The sequence below is a fragment of the Cibotium barometz genome, chromosome 3 (genome assembly GCF_041138505.1).
Source record: "Cibotium barometz isolate CiBa-2024 chromosome 3, ASM4113850v1, whole genome shotgun sequence".
Lineage (NCBI taxonomy): Eukaryota > Viridiplantae > Streptophyta > Polypodiopsida > Cyatheales > Cibotiaceae > Cibotium > Cibotium barometz.
Genome location: NC_141048.1, coordinates 42,099,608 through 42,112,773, shown reverse-complemented (window position 1 = coordinate 42,112,773; position 13,166 = coordinate 42,099,608).

The following is a 13,166-nucleotide window of genomic DNA, read 5'->3' as shown; positions in this document are numbered from 1 at the left end:
TACATATTTATACGAGTGACCCCCCCGAGGAAGAAAGATGTTATCTTTGAACGATTCAAAAGAAGAAGGCAATTTACCAAGTAGCTTGTGGACCGGATTGCTTACCAATGTACCAAACTCTTCAAGTTGCTGCTTGATTCGATTGAATTCTCCAAGATTCTCCACTATTTTGTCGGATTCGGAGATAGAAAGCTTATCCAAATCTTCTTCCAACTTAGCTATCTTAACCGTTGAAAGTCTTCTATATTGCATTTGTAAAGCGTGCCATAATTGTTGAGCCGTACTCCTTGTAGAGAGAAATTGAGACACAACCGGCCGATGTAGACATGCCATGCACAAGTAAAGCTTTGGCCCGCCGTGCATCCATATGGGTTTAATATTGAGAAGGCACCATATGAGGAGAATTGATTATAGACCACACCCCGGTGCTTTCCAAAAGAAGTTGCATAAACAAGGACCAAGTGTGGTAGTTGTTTGGGGTAAGCTTTTGTGAATCGGAAAGACTTCGAAGGCTCAAAGATTGAGTGAATGGGTTAAAGGGCTGATATGATTGAGTGGGGAGAGGAGTAGTAGTGGAAGTAGTAGAAGGAGGAATCATAGTAGATGAAGTTGCCATAAAAGGCATAGATGATGTAGGGGGATATACCATAGAGGGCATAGAAGTATGTGGATAGGAAGGCATAAAGGACAAAGAAGAAAGAGAGAAAGGGGGATATACCATAGAGGGCATAGAAGTATGTGGATAGGAAGGCATAAAGGACAAAGAAGAAAGAGAGAAAGGTTCCGTAGAAGGTAATGGATATGACGGAAAAGAGAAAGTAGAAGCACCTACCGAAGAAGGAATTGCACCAACTTCTGTTGTAGTAGTTGCCGGTCCAACCGTCGTAGGAGATGTAGGATCCATAGTATCTTCAAGTTTGCCTTTGTCTTTTGGAGTAGAGGACTTCCGAGATCCCATAGGGAGAGGAGGGTGGGAAAACACAAGGGAAGAAGTGTCGTACCTCCAAAAATGCAGCCAATAGATGGGCTGTCCACCAAGGAAGTATCTCCAAAATATACACAAAGATAGTGCAAAAACGCAGCCACAAAACATAGCCGATATATGAACCAATAGACTCTGTAGAAACCACCAAAAGAGGGCTGAGAATGTAGCCTTAGGTAGAAGGAGTATGGAGGAGTTGATTGTCCACAAAAACGTAAACACAAAGTGTGTAGCAAAGTGGAATTTTCAACCGGTAGAAAGGTTTAGAAAAGAGGATGAATATGTACCTCAAAACACCATGAAGAGGGCTGAAGTTGATGATGAAAAAGCAGCCAAGAAATCTCTCCACAAGAAGCCTCCAAAAAAACGCTACCGGATGTAGGGAAAACTAGTTGGCAATGTTTTCACCGCCCGCAAGTAGAGTTGTAGGACTCAGATTAAGGTGCTTTAAAAACACACTTGTAGAGGATAGTAAGGGGCTGGTTTGAAGCCTCTTTCATCATTGAATGAGTGCAAGGATGATGAGTAAGGGCTTCTGCAAAAAATGCAAGCACAAATTCTGCATGCAGGCAGTCTGCGAAGAATAACTCAAAAACGGTGAGGAATTTGCGAAAACTTTCTTCTGCAAAGTTGTAGACCATGATGATTCCAGTAGGTGCAGCAGGCACAATCCTCAAAAACGCATTCGTTTAGCATAAAATCAAAGAATGAAAAAACGTAATTGAAAGTGGGGTTGTTGAAGAGGACTAGAGGTAGAGAGGAAGAAGGAAAAGGAGGCTCTATGTGCGCCACCACCTTGCTCTGATACCATGTGAGAAAGAAGAGATGAGAGAAGAGACAATGTACTCAAGAACTCATCAATGAACCACTAGCCAACTTGATTAGAAATGAACTACAATGCCTCATATATATAGGAAAGTTCCTCCACCCTTTCCTCCACCCAAAAATGTGTGTAAATAGGAAAAAATGGAAATAAATGCTATAAATCCCAAAAATGCCTAGAGGCTAAAGAGTGTGCCACTAGCGTGACACCATCTGGAGATGACACCTATCCAGCAATAACTTCCAAAGATGTTTCCTCTAGAAACTGCTCAAATATGTCCTATTTTGCAAAAAGGTCAAAAAGGTCAGCAAAATAGTGTTAGGAGCTTCTTGTGGTGTGTGGTAGATATTGTACCTAGGCCGCTCTTCAGCTTTTGACTTTTCAAAATGATTTGGAAAATCCTTTGGTGAGTTAGTTAGTTCATCGGTGGGTACTTGTGATGCTCCTTCCCACCAAGATGTATCATGTGAATGCCACACGTTGTTCTTCTCTTGTTTTGTAGACCCTCATATGGCACGATCTACAATCTTCGAGAGTCCTAAATTATAGGCATGTCCCCCATGTTATTTCTCTCCACAAGGCAATGATAAGTAAATTCTATAAGCCTTTTTTCATCTTCTTGAGATTCTTGCCTTAGGTCCCATAGTTGGTTGTATTTAGAATGTAGATGTTGGGAATCTTGTAAAGGTAGGTCAAGTTCTCCTACATGACTTACTATTACCTTTACTTTTACCATTTGAGCCTCCCTCTATTGACAGCTGTGGCTGAGCATTCACAAGGAATGCAGTGACATATAGGTATGTTAATCTATCTAAAGCTTTTCCCGGCTTGGCTTCTACTTCTAGGTTAGGTGGCTTGCCATTGAAGTGTTGTTTAAAATCATCTTCCCATTGAATGTCATTGAATGATTTCAATTTCATCAATAGAGGGGTGATTGAAGTGTGGCAAATCAAATTTTAAAGAATTTTCCTATTTTAGGCTTCCTAAATGCAATGTATGATTTTGAATAATTTCCATATGCCCAAGGGGTGATAAAGATTGCTCCGCCGCCTAGCCTTTAAATACAGGGACCAGTCCTTAGCCTCATAAGTCCAAAAACTTGCATATAAGTAAGGCTTTGCTCTATTTAGTCTTGAGATGTTTGGGCTTCAAAGGTTAAGTCCTCAAGTAGGCCTAAGTCTATAAGTTCCCCTTCTTCAGAAAAATCTTGAGAATTGAGAAGCACCCTAACCCAAGCCCTAAAATTGATAATTATAGGATTCAATGGGGTATAAAAGAGATCACTAGGGCTTTGTAGACTAATATTCCCATGAAGAATGGCCATTACAAATTTTGGGGCATTTTGTCTGAACATCTTTTTAAAAACCCACTGCACTACCTCACTTGTTAAAGGAGTCTCAAAATCCATGTCCTTCATAGTCGTAGACAGTAAAAGGGTAGATGTGAAAAAATGTTGGGTCTTTGTAGGAGTTCATGGGGGGGAACAACTAACGTAGCTACAATAGACGCATGGTTAGAGATGGTATCAAGTAATGTACCTACCCCTTTTTCCACTGGAGAAAGTTCCTCCTCTGCTGGTTGATTCTGCTTTTGAAGAGTAGACTCTAGTTATCTTACTTTGTCCATAGCTTCATTATGAAATTTTGTGCAGTCTTCTTGTGCCTTCTTTAGCTTTTGGGATAAACTGTCCTTTTCAGCCTTATGCTCCTCTGCTTACTCTATGTCCAATACCCGCTCCTGTATTGTTGTACTTTAGGGTTTAGGACTTCCTTTTCAATTCTTTGCTTCTTTGTTAGAAGTTCAGAGTGTATTGACAGTGCTTCAGACATTGGACTGGTCATCCCGAAATCTATTTTTCTCTTGCCTTTAGGGTCAACTATTGCTGTTGTCTCACTGATGTGGACTCTGTTTGTGGTGATATTGCAATAGGAGGTTCCATGCACATGGATGAAGATTCACCATGCACATGTTGGCTGCTTTTGCCCTAAGAGCCTTGATTTACATGGTCTTTTCTTTGAGCCTCTTGTTCTACGAGAGTTGGAATAATGTGGACACCCGCTTCTTTAAGGACCTTTCTTGCCCCATAATCTAGAACTTGATGTAGAAGATAAGGATTACCAATTGTATTCTTATGGTCTGCACAATAAGCAATGATGTTGTTAAAGATTATATGTGCACAATGCTCCTCATGGCCTTCAACAATCATAAAGAAAGCCTCAGAGTTTAACCTATTATCTGTCAATGTATTTCACCTGAGTGAGAAGACAGACTACCTACAAGGAGCTACCTCTATTGTAGGATCTCGGATTTGTGTAAAGAATTTGTTAAACAATCATAAAAATGGATTGATCATGGTGATAGACATGGATTAAGAAACATAATTAAGGTGGATTAAACCACACTAAGAACTCCATAAGTGAGAGAGAGATTGCACACTCAACACTCAATTCTATTGCATTCCACAAATGAACCAATGATATAGGCTTTCTAGCCTTATCCCACTTTACACATCATCGTCGATGTGGCAACTCCTTTTCCACTCTTTTTGGAACAATCACACAAAATCACATGTGGCATTCTTATCTTACCACAATATCTTGCACCTCTAGGGTGCTTTCCCACATACACCCATCACCGCGATTACATCTCTCAACACCCCCTCTTAATCAAGGTTTTCCACCCATCACCCATATTAATGTAGCATTGCACAACCGCAATCACTAAACACTCCCCCTAGATGATACATTAGAGTGTCCATCAAATGAACATGTGTGCACGTGTCTACCATCTTAGACACCTAGTCCATTTTGAGATGACTCGCACACAGCGAAACCACTAAGTCTGATTTTAACATAGAAGTTTGGGTGGGAGCCAACCCATGCATATGCACCTCACACGTGCATTGCTCATGCACACATCATGACAACCATTTTGAGCTTCTCGGTGAGCTCGGGTAGGGAAACCCTCATACCAATGGGTGATGACAAAAAATACATATCCATTTTATGCACCAAGGCAAAGGCAGGGAACCCATTCAATGTGATCAGAAAAATACCATGGCTTTTGTAGAGCCGATGTCCGCCCGATTTTTTTTAAAGGCTAAGGAGGGATTTTCAAAACCTTCTCAAATAACTGTATGTGAGTTTCTTGTGAATGTCCTTTTATAAGCCTACTTTTGCAACATGTGAATGGGGGCTACCTTACATTTCATTACACCACAAAAAATCAGATATCTTTGTATTGCTATCCACACATAAGGATCACTCTTATTTGAAGATTCTTTTAAACCACAACCGCCTTATCTTCTAACCCTTAACCCTTAATAATTCATCATTCCTTTGCTCTCAGCTGTGCTGGCGATGGTGGCCGTGTAAGCTACTGACGCTTGTTTGCACTCTCTTTTTGTTGTGCATTTGTTTGTTGGCTTCCTCCTAGCCATACGTGCCACATTCCGCCTCTCTTTGGCTATGCTGGGAACGCCATCCTCCTTGACGGCGGCTAGCATCACAAATAAATAGATAACACAGCCAGCAACGACGATGAAGAAATAGCATCACATTCTGCCTCTCTTTGGCTGTGCTGGGAACGCCATCCCCCTTGATGGCTCTTTCTTCAGTACCACTATTTACTGCAACAAATCAGAGAGCTCCTTCGTAACTCCATGCTACTTGAATCAGAGAGCTCCTTCGTAACTCCATGCTACTTGAATCATCCTGTGAAGTCCTTATATTCACCTTGGTTAGATATTGTTACCTTTAGTTTGGGCATCTTGGACTGTCGTAGCCTACCTCTCCTTCTTTGCAATGATAACGCTTTTTTATCTTCTTCGCCATTTTCTACTTCCTCTTTTGTGTTATGGTAGTTCATTCTACCTTCTTTTTCTTGCTGCTCTTGTGAATGATGGTGTTGATGTAGGCGAGCACCTCCAGCTCTAACGGCGGCCAAAGGCCTCCTACTCAACTACACACAAAAGTTTTCCCTTGTTGCAATGCTTGTAGTCTGCAAATTATTTCTTTATTATAAGCTCCTCATTGAGCTTCATGTGCACTTTTTCCTTGTTGCACAAATCTTAATCATGCCTCAAAAAGACAATATGTAACCATCTATATTTTGCATACCTTTTCTTAACCTCTTGCATGAGATTTTTCACATAGCCATTGATATGGCCTCTATGAGCTCCAAAATTGAGCTCCATGATGTACATGCTCCAACCATGCATGCACATTCGACAATGATTCTTCATGGATTTCTTCCAAGAAATCCGAGGTGCCAACCACGTGCAATCTCCAATGTCTTCCACCAATCATGCCCACCATCTATGAGCATGTCACCATGCATCTTCTTCTTGATGCACACACATGAACTTCCCTTCAAGTTCACCTTTTTCTTGCAACCATTTGACAAGCACGCACCTCCACACAAGATTCGCGAAATACACAAATCCCATACATATAGCAACCCTTCACAAACATGAACATTCTTCTATGCTCAACACCAAATTAGAGGCAAAATCACCAAAATACCTTCACAAATCTTTTCTTGGCAGCTTCTCCTTGATGACACCAAAGACTTCATAACCTTCATACTTTGCTGAAATCTCCATTTTTAGCTTCCATGATGATGACCAGGCTCTGTATGTTGCAAAACTCCCATTTGCAACTCTCTAGGGCAGCTTCTATGAAACCTTCTTGTTGCAAATCTCCTCTCAAATGTGAGAATGACAGCTCCAAATCTCTCTCAAATCCTCACAAATGCAAATCTAAATGATAATATGAGTGTGCTTAATTTTTTATAAAATAGAAATTCTAAAGTAGAAGATATGCTTAATCAATTAACTCATAACCAAGAAAACTATACATAAATAATCACCATGACCAAAAGCCCACCCAAGCTCTAATACCATGTTAAACAATCCTAAAATGGGATTGATCATGGCGATAAACATAGATTAAGCAACATAATTAAGGTGGATTAAACCACACTAAGAACTCCATAAGTGAGAGAGAGATTGTACACTCAACACTCAATTCTATTGCATTCCACAAATGAACCATACAATGATATAGGCTTTCTAGGCTTATGCCACTTTACACAACATCATCATCCATGTGGAAACTCCTTTTCCACTCTTTTTGATCAACACTCACACACCATAAAATATAACATGTGGCATTCTTGTCTTATCACAATATCTTGCACCTCTAGGATGCTTTCCCACATACACACATCACCGCGGTTACATCTCTCAACAAAATCCTCTATGCGGTGACTTACTCCATTTTTTCATGTGTGTGCTAATATCTATGGTGCTTGGTTTTACTTTTGATTAACTTTCTATGCAGCTTAATAATGTCGCCTCATAGTCTCCTATGGTTACTACACCCATACCTCTGTCTACATCATAAGAGTTTAGGAATTTGGTTATGAGAATAGGGTCATAGTAAGGATTCCAAGAATCTGCCATCTATTCTAAGAAAGTTGATTTTAACCTTTCCATCACACCATCTTCCTTAAAACCTGAGTAGCATTCTGGTGCATGGTAGGTAAACAACCAGTGCTTCTTATCTATATTCCTTTGGAACACTCGAACGTATATTCATTCTCCATTTGTTCCAACATCACTCAGCCAAATAGATGAATGACTATGCATAGTTACCCACCCTTCAGCTTCCTGTAACGACCTATCTGGTACCTCTGGAACTCCTTTTAATCCCTTGGATGCTTCCTGCTGTTTTGACTCCTTGGAAGACACACCTTGTTTCCTTGTCATCTTTGGACTCGACATAGTTCCTTCTTGGATTCTTTGGGACATTTTTGCTCTGTAAGAAAAACTTCATATTAGTGAGGAAAGTTTTGGGTTGTGTTTTCTCTTCCCTCCAGTCGTAAAAGCAATATATAAATTTTTATATGCAATGCAGTACCCAAGGTTCCCGGTGAACTACACTATGCCCTTCCGACGGACAGGACTGGAACTTTTGTTTGAAAAATAATAATATCTCCCTTTTGGGGCTAGTTCCTATGGCCCTTTTTCCACTTTCTTGTGTTTGAAAGTGGTGGTCATAATTTTGGAGGCTGAAGACCCACAAGATGTCCCTCCCCCTGCCTAGACCCAGTACACTCCTCCACAAGTGTGGATTCCCAAATGAATGCAATCATTACAACCAAAGAGGGTGGTTGGACAAGAATAGTTAGGTTTTTTGAAGGTTTAAGAATCATGAAATTAGGAGTGTAGGTAGTCCATTTAGGCCAAAATCATAGATCAATAGGGCCGGCTACCTAGTGTAGCCCATAGAAGGATATGTCGAAGGGACACAAGAATTCAACCCCCTCTCCAAGAGATGGAAAGGAGATTATTTTAGAACTAAACAAGAAGGCACAGCTCTTAAGAGCATTGCATGAGGTGTAAGTGTATTAATTTTCATGCCTATGCGGTCTCTAAGTTAGGAGTTTGTAACAAAATACAAGATTTTTTAGATTGCAAAAAAATTTCGGTAGAGTCTCCTTTGTATTTTGGACAAATTTTCAATTGTTGCTTGTCAAAGAAGTATAAATGTGTAATAGATGACAAATAAGGAACTTACCCATTTGGAATTAGAATGATCAATTAATGCTAAAATAAACTCATTTAATGCCCAGAAAACATGCGTATTGCACAAGAAGGCGATAAAGTCAACAAAAAGCACATGCATCATGCAAGCCCTATTTCCAATAACTAAGTACATTTTAGATTCATTTCAGCTCAATATCTATGCATCTCTGGTGTACGGGCTTGAAATTGATGGCCGGGGCTCTATTTAGCAACTTAAAAAGGTCTCTCTATTGATCAAAAAAATTCAAGATTTGGTATGCTTGCAAAGGAATAAAAGAACCACATACATACTAGAGGGTGAAGCTATGTGATGAGCGGAAGACTAGTTTGTTACCAAACATAGAACTTGGTTTAAAACCAATAACACTTACCAGTTTGGAGCCCTGTACGACGCAAGTAGAATATCAAGAATTGAATCAAAATTGATGAGTCTGGTTGTAGTTATCTACTATTGAGAGACACCCTTGTCTTGTTCAAGCTAAAACTTTCGACTGTTGAGCTTTTAATGTGGCCAACATAGAACTTTTGTGTGCCACCAAACTTTGAAAAGAAGGCACTAGTCAGTTGATTACTATTGTCTATACCCAAAAGAGGCATTGAACTGGAGGGTAGGTTGCGAATAAGATCTGGCCGACATAGAACTTTTGTGTGCCACCAAACTTTGAAAAGAAGGCACTAGTCAGTTGATTACTATTGTCTATACCCAAAAGAGGCATTGAACTGGAGGGTAGGTTGCGAATAAGATCATCAATTCTCTTTATGTCATCTGCTGATAACCCTTGATCCACTACTATTTTACCCCTTGTCTTTTTTATTTCCTTAGCACAAATGTTCCTTGTTACTCCATGTATTTTCATACATCTTGCCTATTGGTTTCCATTGTTGAATAGTTTTTTTTTCTATTGTTGGCTATAGAACTGGTCTTCATAGACCCGACCCCGACTTTGCATTCCCCCACTACCTGGAAATCCATAGCTGATGGTTTCCAAGTAATAGGGCATGGGCTCCCTATTTGGATCCACTTTGTAGAGTTAGTGGCCAAAGATTGGCCAATAAAGTCTTTTTGCTAGATAGGGGTGAATTTTATCCTCCTTCCAAACAGAGTTGGTTTGATAGCATGTGGACTCCACTCATCATTTGTAGAGAGCTTTTGGATTTTGGACTTGGGTAGCCAAAAGGAGTGCTTGGTTTGTGCTGCTTAGCTAGACATTTTAGGTCTTTCTTGGAAACCCATTTGTATTTATGAACAGCTTGTGAGGTCACCAAGGTTGGAACTGAGTAATATTTGCTATGGGTAGGCCATTCAATGTTGCTTAGACTTTTCCTTTACTTGAGCAATAAGACTTTCCAGTCTGGTTCAAGTGCTTCTTCTTCATTGAAAGAGTAGTTGTCTGAAAACCTTGCCCACTCAATGGGTGCACGCGTATGGTAAATTTTGGTATCGGGAACCTCATGTGACAAATAGATAGTCTGATTTCCTGAAGGTAAATAAGCCACGAATGTATGAGATTTCAATTGAAAGTCCAAGAGATATCTGGCCATCCAATTTTTGCATAGTATGACTTCCTCTTTCATTTCTCCTACATTCATGACATTAGAAATAGCTTCCCCTTAAGATCATTGTTAATATAATAAGACACATTGAACAAGCAGAGGCACTTGGAGACACAACCATTGAACAAACTCAAGATTAGGATTGAATATTGAAGTGTAGGTTTACCCATTCTAGCTCAGGTTTCATAAGACAAAAGGTTTAAATCAGCTCCCATGTCAAGTAAACATAATTAAGGATACAATTTGTTCATGGCACAAAATTCAAGGTACACCCATCCAGGTGGTATATAATCATCATTTCCCTAGTTGTTGGTAGCCACATGGCTATTTTGAATAGATAGCCTGTTAGATTATTGTTTTCTCTTTGCGCGACATGAGCTCTAGCTTCTAGCCGAGCTAGCATTTGTATTTCTCTTTTTCCTTATGTTTCCTTTGTTTAGCTTCATGAATCGTTGTGAGCATGGTTTCTGTTTAGTGGTCCATAAAACCTACACAACTTGCTCCCGTTTACATAGGAGTTAAAAGGCATTCCATGTACGGTTTCTAATTTGGCCCCCGAGCCAGAAGTAGTGAGCTTCGAATATTATAAATGGACCCATACCCAGCATCTTAATTTTCTATTTGTTGCGTTTGGCCGCATACATTAGTACTAAGTCACCTTCCTTGAAGTATTTTTTCTCAAGTGGTTGTCAAACCATTTCTTTTTGTGAATCTTTTCAACATATAATCCATACGCTCTGCACAAAGTCTAGTCTCATCAAGGTGTTCTAGTTGAAACAACCTTTCGGATATCTCATTGACCTCAAGTTTTTTTGATATTGCCACTCTTCAAGAGGGCACAATGTATTCCATAGGCATGATTTCCTCAACCCCATACACTATATATGAAGGGAGTCATTCTAGTAGCAATCTTATAGGTTGTTCTATAGGCCCAAAGAGCAGCAAGAAGATTTTGTTCCCAATCATAACTTCGTTCATTTACTATTTTGGTTAATATGGTACACAAAGTTTTGTTAAAATTACAATAATGTGATGAGCTATGGTGGATCAAATGCTAGAATCAACATCATTAACAAAGAGATTAGATGATAATTAAGATGTGAGCACTTAATTGATAGCTTAATGTAGGCATGGATAATAAAAAACCAGCAAATTCTCATTAGGCCAATGCCTCAATTTATAGGGTTTACATCCAAGCATCCAATCCCACTGATTTCTCCTTGATTCACTCCACCTCTTTTGCTTGATTCTCTCCACCTCTCCAAGAATATCTCCACATCTCCTAAATCTCCTCATGCTACACTTTATTCACTCCTCCCAATAGATACTTCTCACCTTTTCACAGCTTCTCTCACATTTACAGATTCTCTTTTACAGCCTCTTGCTAAGGGCTTGTTCCCGCACATGAAAAGATGTAGGGGGGAAGAGAGCTTGAGCTCTTGCAAGCACACACACACTCACAAAACCCTAAAAGAGAACACACAAGGTGAGAGGTTGAAAATCTTCTTCTTCTTCACACAACACTCAACACACCATATACAAAGATAAGAGTACACAATATGAAAAGGTACTCAACCAAATACATACTAGGGTTCTCTATAGTGTGAACCCAACTAAATGAGCTGGCACTATAATTATGCCAGTCTCTAGAATGGCTATCACACAACCTGTCATCCCACTGGCCGCATATCACCCATGATCTCACCAACCATGCCAGTGGTGTAAGTGTGGGGCCTATCCCCCAGGCGGGTCATCGTGTCCACTGCCTCACTAGATGAGCTCGATATCTCAACACTCCCCCTCGAGCTCAAATCCATCTCATGTACACCAAGCGAAGCCCTGAATCTGCGGAGCTTCTGTGTACCCAATGCTTTGGTGAAGATGTCAGCCACCTGATCCTATGTGGTGCTGACATAAACAAGGTCAACGTCTCCTGCCAAAACCTTCTCTCTGACAAAATGGTAGTGGACCTCTATATGCTTCATGCGAGCATGAAAAACTGGGTTCCTGGCCAACTGTATACTGCTAACGTTGTCATAAAAAATGACAACTTGTCTATCCACTGATAGACCCAAATCTACAAGTAGCTTTCTCAACCAAGCTACCTCACATGCTGCCAGAGCAGCACCTCTGTACTCGGCCTCTGTACTAGATAGAGCAACCGTAGGCTGCTTCTTGTTGCTCTAAGTCACAGTAGCACTCCCCAAAGAAAACATGAAGCCACTAGTAGATCTTCTATCTGAGATACTACCAGCCCAATCAGCATCTGTGTACCCATGTACACATATCTCTGTCCCAGTTTCATAAAATAGTCCACAATGCAAAGTAGACCTCACATACCTCAGTATGCGTCTTAATGCATCCAAATGCGGCTTCCGAGGAACCTGCATAAACTGACTCACCAACCCAACAGCATAGATCAAATCTGGCCTGGTGATTGTCATGTAGATCAAGCTTCCTCCTACTATGCGCCTATACATAATAGGATCCTCCAAAATCTCTCCTAAATCTGCATTCAACTTGCCATTCTGATCCAATGGCACTGAGATAGGCTTACAGCCTGTCATACCGTACTTGGACAACATGTCCAAGCCATACTGTCTCTGAAGTAATCCAATACCATGTGGTGATCTAATCACCTCAATGCCCAAGAAATATCTGAGCTCCCCTAGATCCTTCATCTCAAACTTCTATCTAAGTAAGATCTTTACATCAAAGATCTCTGCATCATGGTCCCTTGTAAATGATCAGGTCATCTACATAGATGACAACAAGCACAACTCCTCTATCATTGTGTCTCACATACAGCGAGAAACCTGCATTGGCTACATGAAAGCCAATAGTGACAAGATATTCAAAAATCTTGTCAGACCATGCTCTTGGTGCTTGTTTTATGCCATACAAGGCTTTTTTCAACCTGCATACATGCTCGGGGTGACTCACATCCTCATAACCAGGTGGCTGCAACATATACACCTCTTCCTGCAAATCCCCATGCAAGAATGCATTCTTTACATCCATCTGATGTAAAGACCATTTCTTTGACGCAGCCACTACTATCACAACTCTTCTGCTCAGCAACTCCATTTTGCTACAGAGTGTACCTGCATGTAAACTGTCTCCGAAAACCATTCTTCTTAAAAAATTCAGAGAACTCATTGGAGAAGTACTCTCCCCCTCTATCTGACCTTAGGCACTTTACATATTTCCCTGTTTGC